Source organism: Ornithorhynchus anatinus, chromosome 16, assembly GCF_004115215.2.
Source record: "Ornithorhynchus anatinus isolate Pmale09 chromosome 16, mOrnAna1.pri.v4, whole genome shotgun sequence".
Lineage (NCBI taxonomy): Eukaryota > Metazoa > Chordata > Mammalia > Monotremata > Ornithorhynchidae > Ornithorhynchus > Ornithorhynchus anatinus.
The window spans coordinates 3,939,534-3,953,175 of NC_041743.1; the positions used below are offsets into that span (position 1 = coordinate 3,939,534).

The 13,642-nt window shown below is 49.6% G+C and overlaps 1 protein-coding gene and 1 non-coding gene across 4 annotated transcripts in view; both read right to left on the minus strand.

The window, feature by feature from the left end:
- NME7 (NME/NM23 family member 7) overlaps positions 1-13,642 on the minus strand; it is a 146,027-nt gene that overhangs the window by 1,964 nt on the left and 130,421 nt on the right. The gene's annotated exons all lie outside the window — the stretch shown is intronic.
- On the minus strand, positions 10,498-10,635 carry LOC114817529. Its single transcript, XR_003765392.1, has one exon. It is a non-coding gene; the product is annotated as a small nucleolar RNA SNORA7 (small nucleolar RNA).

The window sequence follows — 13,642 nt, forward strand, 5'->3', positions numbered from 1 at the left end:
GCACTGGCTCAGTGGAAAGAGCCTGGGCTTCGGAGTCAGAGGTCATGGGTTCGACTCCCGGCTCTGTCACCCGTCAGCTGTGTGACTGTGGGCGAGTCACTTAACTTCTCTGTGCCTCAGTTACCTCATCTGTAAAATGGGGATTAACTGTGAGCCTCACGTGGGACGACCCGATCACTCTGTATCTAGCGCAGCGCTTAGAACAGTGCTCTGCAGATAGTAAGCGCTTAACAAATACCAACATTATTAGCACTGGGCTGAGTGCTTGGGAGAATACACTATATAAAATAAAGAGAAGCGATGTGGCTCAGTGGAAAGAACCCGGGCTTGGGAGTCAGAGGGCATGGGCTCGCTCAGTTACTTCATCTGTAAAATGGGGACGAAGACCGTGAGCCTCACGTGGGACAACCCGATTACCGTGTCTCCCCCAGCGCTTAGAACAGTGCTCTGCACATAGTAAGCGCTCAACAAATACCAACATTTTTATTATCATTACACTCTTCAACATAATTCCAGTGCCACCCCAGTTAAGGTACAAATATCGTCCACCTTAAACTCCTACTGCGAATCATTTCGCATTCTCAAATTCACCATTTGGAGTTGAAATTTCATCTGCTTCTGCCCTTTACTTTTGAAAAATATCACCTGAGGTTTGAGTTACCTCCAGGGTAGTCAAAACCTGCAAATGAATACCAGTGGAACAATGTCACTGCTTCCACTAAATTAACCTTTGGCAGAGGGAAATTGAGAAAATGACTTCTAAAATGGTTTCATTGTAATGGTGACCCATTAGACCTAAAGAACATTAGATCAAATACCATTTAACCTTTTATCCTTGGCCAAAGAACCGAGAAAGGAAAGTGGTTTTGCAGAAGGCCTGATCCTTACATACAGCTAGCATGGACGGAGCTCGGGCCTGGGAGTCGGAAAGATCTGGGCTCTGATCCCAACTCTGCCACTTGGCTGCTGCGTGACCTTGGGCAAGTCATTTAACATCTCCGTGCCTCAGCTGCCTCATCTGTAAAATGGGGAATTGAGACTGGGAGTCCCGAGTGGGACGTGGACCGTGTCCAACCCATCTTTTACCTACACTGGTGTTTAGCACAGTGCCTGGCACACAGTAAATGCTTAGGAAATACCAGAAAAAACCCCCAACAAAATAACTTTAAGATGGAACCTTTAGGAAGAGGGAACTTTCAGTGAAGATTGAGGTCGGTTGATCATTTATTTTTTTATGATATTTCTGAAGTGTATAGTGTATGCCAGGAACAGTACTAAGCACTGGAGTAATAATGTTGGTACTTGTTAAGCGCTTACTATGTCCAGAGCACTGTTCTAAGGGCTGGGGGAGACACAGGGTAATCAAGTTGTCCCACGTGAGGCTCACAGTTAATCCCCATTTTCCAGATGAGGGAACTGAGGCCCAGAGAAGTGAAGTGACTCGCCCACAGTCACCCAGCTGACAAGTGGCAGAGCCGGGATTCGAACTCATGACCTCTGACTCCCAAGCCCGTGCTCATTCCACTGAGCCACGCTGATACAAGCTAATCAGCTTGGCCCCAGTCTTTGTCCTGCACGGAGCTCACCGTCTTAATCCCCATTTTACAGAAGAGGGAACGGAGGCCCAGAGAAGTGAAGTGACCTGCCAAAGCTCACACTGTAGACAAGTGGCAGAGTTGGGATTAGAACCCAGGTCCTTCTGACTCCCAGGTCTGGGCTCTGCTGTTTCTCTTTTTAAGACAGATCCAACTGGGTCAAGACTGTTGGGCTCTGCAGCTGACGCAGCTGGAAGCACAGGGAGGAGACGTGAGTCTACGTCTACACGTTCTTTAGGCTGAACTGGGACGTACAATTTAGCCTGGCGTAGGATAGAGAAGCTGGACTCTTATAAGCGATTATTTCCAGTGAGCTGAAACCCCCCTCCATGTCCCCCCGCCGGAATCCTCCAATCTAAAAGACCCTACTTTTGGTACCCAGGTCTTTAAATTGGTACTTGAAATCTGTTTCGGTGCTACCGTGCCGGCTTACTGGAGAAAGTCAGACCCGTTAAGGCAGAGCCAAGTCAGAATCCAGATCGGAGATGAGGATGCATTTCACCAAACAGAAGGAAACGTGACCCTCCCGATAAGGGCTTTGGTTTCGAAGAGAGAAGGAAATGGATTCTAAGGAAGCAATCTGTAAAAAAAAAAATCCCCGTCCCGCGCGCCTCGTCAAATACATCCTTCCGCACGTGAGAACGGGCGATCTCGATGGTGGGCTTTCACGGAGACGGGCTACAGGATTGAAGGCTGCGGTCTGCCGCTCTCTCCCCGCTCTGGGAAAATCGAACCCGGGGGGCTGGTCCGGCTCAGAACTGTGGATGGCCTTGGTTTGACAGGAAGCCCTCAGCTCTCAGCAGGGCAACGCCCCAGCTCCCTAATTCAAGGCACTATCGGCGACCGGAAGGTTTGGATAGTTGGATTTATAGCCATCGGGTCCCGGTGAGAGCTCCCGGCACTAGATCGTTTAAGGACACTGACAGAAGGACTCGAACTTGCGGACATTTGAAAAAGAGAGAGGGAGAAATGAGGAGGCGGGGGGGAATGGGGGGGTAGGACAGAGAGGGAGAGAGGCAACTATGCTCTATCTTGAGCAGCGTGACCTGGTGGATAGAGCATGGGCCTGGGAGTCAGAAGGGCCTGGGTTCTAGTTCTGGCTCTGCCCCGTGACTGCTGCGTGACCCCGGGCATGTCACTTCACTTCTCTGGGCCTCCGTTACCTCATCTGTATACTGGGGATTAAGACTGGAAGCCTATGTGGGACATGGACTATATCCAATCTGATTAGCTCGCATCTACCCCAGTGCTTAGTACATAGTAAGCACTTAAGAAATACTAAAAAAACAACTAAAACCCCCCCAAAATACTCAAACAGTTGCCCAGCAAATGCACTCTCAGTGACTGCTCTACTATTTACCTTGGAGACCGCAGACCATAAACTCACTGAGGGCAGGGATTTTGTCTACCAACTATATTATTGTATCGTACACTCCCAAGTCCTTTGCAAGTCCTCTGCACACAATAAGTGCCTAAAAAATACCAATGACTGACTGGGAATCCAGTAGTAAATGCCCAGCGTGAATATAATCAATCCATTAGTGGTATTTATTAAGCACTTACTGTGTGCAGAGCACTGTACAAAGTTCTTGGGAGAGTACAAGAGTTGGTAGACGCGATTCCCGAATCTAGAAGGAAACTGAGTAACACTCGAGGATAGCTTTAACCAAGCTGGTAAACTGATCCTTGCTTTCACCTCCAAGTCAATTCTCTTTTCGTCTCTAAGCCTGTCCAGGAGAAGGATCCAAGGACACCAACCTATCAGTGGTATTTATTGAGCGCTCAGAGTGTGCCGGGCACTGTACTAAGCACTTGGGGAGTACAAGAAAACAATAAACAGACACATTCTCTGCCCACAACGAGCCTACGGTCTAAAGGGAAGATGCAATCTCTAGTGAGAAGCAGCGTGGCTCAGTGGAAAGAGCACGGGCTTCGGAGTCCGAGGTCATGGGTTCGAATCCCGGCTCGGCCACTCGTCAGCCGTGTGACTTTGGGCGAGTCGATTAACTTCTCGGTGCCTCAGTTACCCCATCTGTAAAATGGGGATGAAGACCATGAACCCCACGTGGGACAACCCGATTCCCCTGTGCCTACCCCAGCGCTTAGAACAGTGCTCGGCACGTAGTAAGGGCTTAGCAGATACCAACATTACTATTATTATTAGTGCTCTGGGGGCAGCGTAGCTGGAGATGCCCTGACTGAAAGAGACAGAGAGAGGGAGAGACACACACACACAGAGGGAGAGGCAGGAGTCCAGTTATGTTTACCCGATCCACTCTTCTGGCTAGGGCTCCACTTAAATCACCTCGGCCCCTCCTACCTCGTCTCACTAGTCTCCTGTTACAACTCAGCCCACACACTTCGCTCCTTTAATGCCAACCTGAACCTCAAACTAGTTTATCTCGCCACCAAGCTCTTGTCTGTGTCCTGCCTCTGGCCTGGAACTCCCTCCCTCCTCGTAACTGACAATTAGTCTCCCCAACTTCAGAGTCTTATTTGAAGGCCCATCTCCTCCAAAAGGCCTTCCCTGACTGAGTCCTCCTTTCCTCTCCTACTCCCTTCTGCGTCGCCCTGACTTGCTCCCTTTATTCATCACCCCGCTCCCAGCCCCGCAGCACTTACGCCCACATCTGCAATTTTATTTTTGTATATTGTCTGTCTCCCCCTCTAGACCGTAAGCTCGTCGAGGGCAGGGAATGTGTCCGTTCTGTTGTTCTATTGTCTTCTACCTAGGGCTCAGTACAGTGCTCTGCCCACGGTAAGCACTCAAGAAAGACGATCGACTGACCGAGCGATTTACTGCTTCATGCCACTCAACAGGGAAACGGGCTGCTTAGGCAAAGGCAAGTTCGAGTCGAGTTATTTTCCGAGAGCTTTTCCAAGATGGGCTGCTTTAGAGGCATTAGGCAAAACGGGCACATTCTGATCCTCCAGAGGATTCGGATATTGAATTCTGGAGGGGGCCGTGGAGGGGGAGGAGGGCGCGAGGCCTGGGTCTGTGGGCCTGGAGTTGGCTGGGAGGCCACGGCTGCCAGAGCCTGCCTAGAGGGCTAAGTGGAAACGCGGCCCGGCTTGGGCCGGTTCATTCATTCATTCGATCGTATTTATAGAGGGCTTACTGTTTGCAGAGCACCGTACTAAGAGCTTGGGAGAGCCCAACACGACAATAAGCAAACACAGTCTGCCCACAACTAGCTGACAGCCTAGAGTTGGACTAGGGCCAGCCGCTGCTGCCATCGGGGGCCGAGCAGGAAGGGCGGGTCTCGGGGACCAGGTCCGTCCTGGCCCGAATCTCTGCCGAGGCTCTGGGCGGACGGGGCGAGGCGAGATGGGTGAGTGACATTGATTTTTCTCTCTCCCTTTTTCCCCCTTGACCCTTCCCGTTTCTCCCCCTATTTTCTTTTTGCTCATTTTCTTTGTTCCTCTCTTCCTCTTTTCACCATCTTTTTTTTTTCAAATGGTATCTGTCAAGTGTATGCTGTGAACCAGGGACTGTACTAAGCGCTGGAATAGAAACGAGATAATCAGGTTGGACAAATCCAAGTCCCATATGGAGCTCACAGTCTCAATCCCCTTCTAGACCGTAAACTCGTCGGGCAGGGAATGTGTCTTATTGTTCCACCGCACTCTCCCAAGGGCTCAGTATCCTGCTCACGGTAAGCGCTCAATAAATATAAATGAAAGAATGAACCCCGCTTTACAGATGAGGGAACGGAGACAGAGAGAAATGAAGTGACTTGCCCGAGGTCACGCAGCGGAGTGGCGGTGGAGCCGGGATTAGGACACAGGTCCTTCAACTCCCAGGCCCTTGGTCTCTCCATTAGGCCATACTGCCTCCATTCCCTATTTTCCCCTTCTCTTCCCGAACCAGTCCATCTCGGGCGACAGGTTTCTGGTCAGCTAAGGCCCAGCACCCCCGAGGCTTAAATCCCTCAATGCACTGGAGTGAAAAAGAGAGATGGCCGGCTCTTTACACGGTGCCCTCCGGCACCGGGAACTGTCACAGTAACCATGCCTGCCTTACTAGCGCGGAGGGTGGGCCGGAAAGACGCGCCCGAGAGTCTATTATTAGTAGCCACACAATCGCCAGGAAAACCCCAGAGAGGCTGAAGAGTCTAGTGTGGGGCCAGGCCCTTGGGGTTCTAAGTGGCTCCTGCTCCCTTGGAGTCGGTTAAGGCACTTCTGCCTACTCTCCAAATGTCACACAACAATTCTCCAGCCCAGAGTGAGGATCCAGTCTGGCCCCGGGAGGCCGGGAGAGCGGTGACCTGGGAACTGTCACTTTCGGACTTTTCCTGGGCCTCTCTTCATCTTTCCCCCATCCTTGGAGACCGGACAAAGCGGGAGAGAGGACGGAGGGAAGGAGGGGAGGCGAGGGGAGAGGGGAAGGAGAGAAGCAGGCCGAGCCTCTCATTCAAAACCGAGACGCTTCTGCTATCCTAGGAGAGATCATTCTCGTGATGGAGAACAACCGCATTTCTTTTCCGATTTACGTGAACACGGCCCATCTGAGCCTTTTGCTCTCGACTGTGCTATGTGACTCACCACAGTTTGCCCTCTCCCACTATCCCTGCCTTCAAGGAGATTTTGGTTGCAGCTGCTACATGCAAGCTGAGAAGCAGCGAGGCTCAGTGGAAAGAGGCCGGGCTTGGGAGTCAGAGGCCGTGGGTTCTAATCCCGGCTCCTCCGCTTGTCAGCTGCGTGACCTCGGGCAAGTTACCACTTAACTTCTCGGTGACCCAGTTACCTCATCTGGAAAATGGGGATGAAGAGTGTGAGCCCCACGTGGGACAACCAGATTACCTTGAATCTAACCCAGTGCTTAGAACAGTGCTTGGCACGTAGTCAGCGCTTAACAAATACCGACACTAGTTAATTAAGATGCCAACCACGTAAAGAGATTATCCCTTCCTGCTTGCTTGATAATAATAATAAAAAAAGCAAAGAATGTCCAAGTACTACCATCTCTTATCAGGGGGGTGGAGAAGGCATCTTCCTCATTAAGATGCATCTTTGACGCTTGCTGATGAGATAGACTTTTCTTAAGCAAAGAGCGGGAGGGAGCTAGGCTACAAGGGAGAGCAGTTCTGAACTGTCAGAGAAGCGGGAAACTCTGCCAGTCTCTACCGAAGGAGACCTTAGGGCGTCTCGACGGTTTCGGCCCGAGTTTCGCCTCACCCGAAGTAGGGTGGCCACTGGCGGCACTGAGGAACATCAGACGCCTCTTTGCCTACTCCCAAGACTGGACGAGTGGCTATCCTCACCACAGGACATCCAGGTGAGAAACACGGCAGTTAAAGCCAGTGGAGCGGACTGGATGGGGCGGAGACTGCAGTTGGTCAGTGGTTCAAACCAAGTTGCATCGCTGGTCCGCTCATCCAGAAAACGGTTGCTTCGACCTAGGTTCCGCCACCGCCGCCGATCGCTCTCCCCACCTTCAAAGCCCCCACCTTCAAAGCCTTGGTAAAATCCCATCTCTTCCGACTGGCCTTCTCCAACTGAGCTCTTGTTTCTCTTACTCCCTCTCCCTTCTGTTTCGCTCTTGCATTTGGATCTGTGCCCTCTATCCAACCCGCCATCAACCCCGCCACACTTAGCTACGGAGCCGGGATTCTCAACCCGGCTCCGCCACTTGCCTGCTCTGTGAACTTGGGCAAGTTACTTCCTCTGCGCCTCAGTTTCCTCATCTATAAAACGGGGATAAAGATTGTGAGCCCCGTAAGAAACAGGGACTGTGTCCAGCCCGATCCCTTGTGTCTACCCCAGCACTCAGTACAGTGTCTGGCACAATACTAAGCGCTTAATACCATTAAAAAAAAACCACGTAAGAAGAGGTTGTGTTCCTTCTCGTGGAGGAGAAGGAGCAGGGTCTTCTATACCGGGCAAATGTATCAATGGGCCTTTGCAGATGCACAGATTCATTCCAACCTCCACGACGTCTCCTCTCGACTAATGCCCTAACGGCTGATGAAAACAACAGTGCGAGGCTCTCGCTTGTTTGGATGTCATACAAACAGTTAGTCATTTTACTCCTTATCAGATCAAATGTTTAGTTTTTGAGAGAGGCCAGACGCCTTAGCCACGGCACCGTCCTAAATTCTCTCTTCGTTTCGGTTCTTCCAGAGTCTGGAGAATTTATTTTTAAATTACTTTTTAATGTATTTTCCATAAACCTTTTAGAATGCCACGGCAGCATCGAAGCCCACAGGGAGAACAATAACTACCGTCCGTGTAGGAGATTATGCGCTCGTTGTTTCCTTCCAAGGGTAATTATGAAGATTTGCTGCTGCCCGGTCCACAGGAAACCTTGTTTATGAACAGTTCGCAAGGGGCGAGAGTGCTCGTTCTCGGGATTCTATTTTTGGAACTTCATATTTAGGGGATGGCGGGGAAGGTTTAAAGAGAATCTGAGAGATAATTGCTCGCTGAAGTTGTGGTTTATGGGTTGGGCCTCTCGTCGGCTCTGTCGAATATAAGTCTGGGGGACAGGCAGATCCCAAATTACCTGCTTGGGTTTGGTAACAATAATAATAATAACTGTGGCCTTTGTTAAGTTCTTTCTATGTTCCAAGCACTCGACAGGCATCTTGGGGGAGATACAAGATAATCAGTTCGGACACAGTCCCTGTCCCACAAGGGGGAATTCACGGTCTAAGTCTGACAGAGAAAACAGATACTGAATCCCCAATTTACAGCTGAGGAAACTGAGGCCCACGGAAGTGGAGTGACTTGTCCAAGGTCCCACAGCAGGCAAATGAGGGAAACGGGATTAGAACCCAGGTCCTCTGACTCTTAAGTTCCACTAGACCAAGATGCCGAACTGACATCAGATCAGAGAAGCAGCGTGGCCTAGTGGAAAGAGCCCAGCCCTGGGGGTCAGAGTACATGGGTTCTAATCCTCGCTCTGCCACACTACCGTTGACCTTGGGCAAGTCACTACTTCTCTGTGTCTCAGTTATGTGTAAAATGGGGATCGAGACTGTTGAGCCCCATGTGGCACAGGGACTGCGTCCAACCTAATTACCTTGTATCTACCCCAGTGCTTATGCTTGGCAGATCCTGAGCGCTTAACAAATACCACAATTAGTTTTTCTAACTCTTGAGGCCCACCTCAAAAATCAAACGACCGACAAAACCAGGTGCGTGCTTTCGACAGAGCTCTCAGTCCCAGGCCCCGGCTTCAGGAGGATGCTGAAGCAAGTCTTTTCCCCTCCCCAGCCATCCCCATCAAGCAACTTCTGGATTTTGCGAACTTGGCTTTCTTGGTCATTTGGCCGGCACGAGGTTTTCACCCGAACTCTACACATGACGCCAAACTGGGGGGGCCGCTGGGCTATTACTCGATATGCTCAAATAGTCCCTGACTCCAACGGTCACCTCAAGATTGGGACATTCCTCTTTGGGGTTGAGAGTCAGAAGGAACTGAGTTCTAATCCCAGCTCTGCGACTTGTCTGCTGTGGGACCCTAGGTAAGCCACTTCACTTCTCTGGGACTCAGTACATCTGTAAAATGGGATAAGAGTGTGAGCCCAGTGTGGGACAGGGACTGTGTCCAACCTGATTATCTCGTAACTACCGCTACGCATTTAGTAAGTGGTTAACAAGTACCAAATTATTATTATAATTATCCCCAATTCCCACCTCTTGGGAACTCTACTTATCACGCTGCCCCTCCAATTTTCTTTCGTCCCCAGGCTCATCGAACTGGGGACTTAAGTGGGGGTCAGGGAGGCCAACAGGCTAACGTCATCAGCTTAACAAAAACTCCTCACTCTAGGCTTCAAGGCTCTCCATCACCTTGCCCCTTCCTACCTCTCCTCCCTTCTCTCTTTCTACCGCCCACCCCGCACGCTCCGCTCCTCTGCCGCCCACCTCCTCGCCGTCCCTCGGTCTCGCCCATCCCGCCGTCGACCCCCGGGTCACGTCCTCCCGCGGTCCTGGAACGCCCTCCCTCCTCACCTCCGCCAAACTGATTCTCTTTCCCTCTTCAAAACCTTACTTAAAAATCACCTCCTCCAAGAGGCCTTCCCAGACTGAGCTCCTCTTCCCCCTCTACTCCCTCTGCCATCCCCCCTTTACCTCTCCGCAGCTAAAGCCTCATTTTCCCCTTTTCCCTCTGCTCCTCCACCTCTCCCTTCCCATCCCCACAGCACTGTACCCGTCCGCTCAACTGTATATATTTTCGTTACCCTATTTATTTTGTTAATGAATTGTACATCGCCTTGATTCTATTTAGTCGCCATCGGTTTTTACGAGATGTTCTTCCCCTTGACGCTGTTTAGTGCCATCGTTCTTGTCTGTCCGTCTCCCCCGATTAGACTGTAAGCCCGTCAAACGGCAGGGACTGTCTCTATCTGTTGCCGACTTGTCCATCCCAAGCGCTTAGTACAGTGCTCTGCACATAGTAAGCGCTCAATAAATACTATTGAATGAATGAATGAATACCTCCCTGTGAGAGATGGGGGTGGGATGGGGCGGGGGAGGGTGGGACTTGATCCCGGCCCTGATCCGCATCCTTGTCCTGAGGTGTCAAGTTCAGGCCGGGCATGTAAATTTATCCTGCTGCCACGGAGACCAGCATTTATAGGAAAGGAAAAGAACACATCCGTACACTGGAGGAAAATATTCTTGAAATGGTCACTCAGGAACACGGCAGTCCAGAGTCTCTGCAAATACACCTTGCAGTCTTGTCTTATGCTGTCGAGCCGTCTCTGACCCACAGCGACTCCGTGGACCCATCTCTCCCAGAACGCCTCACCTCCATTGGTAATCATTCTGGTCATGGATCCATAGAGTTTTCTTGGTAAAAACGGTTGACCACTGCCTTCTTCCATGCAGTAAACTTGAGTCTCTGCCCTCGACTCTCTCCCACGTCCCCGCTGCCCAGCTTGGGAGAATTTTGACTTGTAACAGATGGCCTTCCACTCGCTAGCCACTGCCCAAGCTAGGAATGGAATGGACGGGCCTCTGCTTGACTCTCCCTCCCGTAGCCGAGCCTGGTAGAGTACTGGAAACTCCCCGGGTGTGATCCCGAGAGGGGTACCTTGCTGTACATTCAATGAAAAAGCATTTACTGTAACACCTCGCCAACAAGCATCTGTGTCACTGCCTGTTCCCTGCACTGCTGAGTGGGCGGATACTCATTTATAAGCGAAAGAAGAACTCTTCGGGGAAAAGGAAAAGTCTTCAGCAGCTCAAAGGCTCCAGAGAAGGGAGGTAGGCTTCCTAAAGACACCAGGTACTTTCAGTCGGAAGAAAAATATATTTCTGATTTCCATTAGGCTATGTTGCAATAATACTAAGGCTAGCAGTAGTCTTTGTATGTATTAAGCACTTCTTGCGTGCACGGCACTGTATTAAATGTTGGGAAAGAGTACACAGGAGGAAATCAGACACAGACCCTGTCCCCCGAGGGGCTCGCAAGCAATGCATACTTGGGAAGGTCGTGCGGATACGAACTTACAAATATTCCCCAACTCCTGAAGGTTTTAGTCTTGCCCATGGCTTTCTGTCTAAACGGCCAGGTGCCGATGCATTCATAATCCCGCTCTCTCTGTCAGACCAGCTAATATTCTTCTTCCCATCTGGCGGATGGAGTTGCTGAAGCCGAGAGTTTAAACGACTTGCCTGCTGTCACCCAGTGAATCAGGGGGTAGGCCTGAAACAGAACCCAGGGCCCTGGCAGTAGGGAACATCAGTCAGTCAACTGTATTTACTGAGCGCTTACTATGTACAGAGCACTCTACTAAGTGCTTGGGAGAGTACACTATAACAATATAACAGACACATTCCCTGCCCACAACAAGCTTATAATCTTGAGGCTACCAACAACGCTGGGTCGAACTCTTCCAAGCGCTTAGCACAGTGCTCTGGACACAGTAAGCGCTCAATAAATACCAGTGATCAGCTCTAGTTGGGAGCCCTACTGAGTCCAAATGCTGGATGGGAATAAACCCATCACAAGGGATTACTGCACCCAGGAATTTAACCTATTTTATTGATTTAATTTATATATATAATATATATTGTATATTTCTATAAATTATATATAAATTAAATTAAAAATCTTCCCCTTATACATGCTTTAACGACTCAGTTGATTCCAAACAGCAAGGTGGCAGTCAATCGGTCAATCATATTTATTGAGCGCTCTTTGTAGAGCACTATATTAAGCATTTGGGAGGGTACACTATCGAAATAAACAGACACATTCCCTGCCCAGAGCAATATGCTGGTGAATGAAGAAGATCCCAAGGAGAAAGGAAGGGAGAATCTTCCCAAAAAAAGAAAAAGGAGGAAAGGGAAGGAGTAGAAAACTCCCCTGTCAGTGGAGGCCATGAAGAAAAGAAGGGACCCAGATTAAAGAGAAAGGAAAGGAGACAGAAAACGCTCTCTGATGAAATAGCTGCACTGGGCTTGTGCCATTTTCACTGGAGTAAGGTAAGACTTCCCGGGGATAGACTGAGAGCTCGTTGTGGGCAGGGAATGTGTCTGTTTGTTGTTGTTATATTGTACCCTCCCAAGTGCTTAGTACACTGCTTCGCACACAGACTGTAGACTGTACTGTAGACTGTAAGCCCGTCAAACGGCAGGGACCGTCTCTATCTGTTGCCGACTTGTTCATCCCAAGCGCTTAGTACAGTGCTCTGCACATAGTAAGCGCTCAATAAATACTATTGAATGAATGAACAGTAAATGCTCAATAAATATGACTGAATCAGTAAGTGTGGGAAACCACATCAAAAAGTTGGGCTTGATTACTCCCTCTATACGAGGAACTTACAGTCTAAGGGGGAGACGGGCATTAAAATAAACTATGGATAGGGGAAAAAAATAGAGTATAGGGATACCTGCATAAGTGCTGGGAGGCTAGGGTGAGAATTAAAGAGTCAAAATTTTAAAAAATTGCAAATATAATAGATTTTAAATGCTATGTTAATATAACAAGCTTCTAACATTTACAGCACGTATAGGTTTCTTTTGCTGGGCTCAGAGAGGATTTCGTGATTCCTTTGGAGCAAAGCAGATTGTTTGGCTTTGTATCCTTGGCCCAATCCCTTCGTCGATCTGGGCCTTCGCTATAGGCAACTCACAGGGAAGAAGTTATACCCTAATGCGATTTGAAATGAAAACACTGAGAAAGAAATTTTCACTTCTTACAAAGTGCCACGCACGGAACCCAGGGAGAGTAACGCTAATGAAGAAGCTAAACGGGTCTACATCTGTGACCTTTCTCGGGTATTTGAAGCTTCTGCGGTTTTCAGGATTCAGGTTTCTTAAGATGGCTCAATAAGGGCAGTCGGGAGAGGGAGGCTGATTGGGATCCGGGAGAACTGATCTTTTTCAGAGTTAAAGTCGACAGGGGCCTTTCTCTTCTCCCTTCTGTGCTCTTTCCTATACCGGGGTTCCAAGCTGTGTCACCTTAGACAAGTCACTTCACCTCCTCGTACCTCAGTTGAAAATGGGGAGTCGATCTCCGCCCCTCCGACTTAGACTGCGAGCCCCTCGTGGGACAGGGATTGAGTCGGATCTGATTGTCTCGTAACGACTCCAGCGCTTACAACGGTCTTTGACACGGTAAGCGACTAACAGATATCATTTAAAAGTGAAAAAAAGAAAAGAGGATCCAGTGTGTGGTGTCACAGAGAGAGCTTGCCTTTCCTACTTTGTGAAACGATTCTCTGAGTGACAGCGTCTCAGGAGGATAAGCCGAGACTTATCAAATGAAGCCTGGCCTGGGATTCATGCATTCAACCGTACTGATTGAGCGCTTTCTGTGTGCAGAGCACTGTACTGAGCGTTACTCACAAGAACCAAGGGAGTCCAAATGGGCTCTTCTCTACGTAGCCTGTGGCAGATCATCAACCTCATCATCTTTAATGGTATTAAACGAGCACTTACTTGCAAAGCACTTAGGAGGGTACAATACATCGGAGTCGGTAGACACGTTCCTGGCGCACAACGAGCTCAAAGTCTAGAGCGTCCCTTTTTGAGAAATGCCTTTACGCAACTCGGCCACTTAATTATTCCCCGCTTACTTCTGTCGA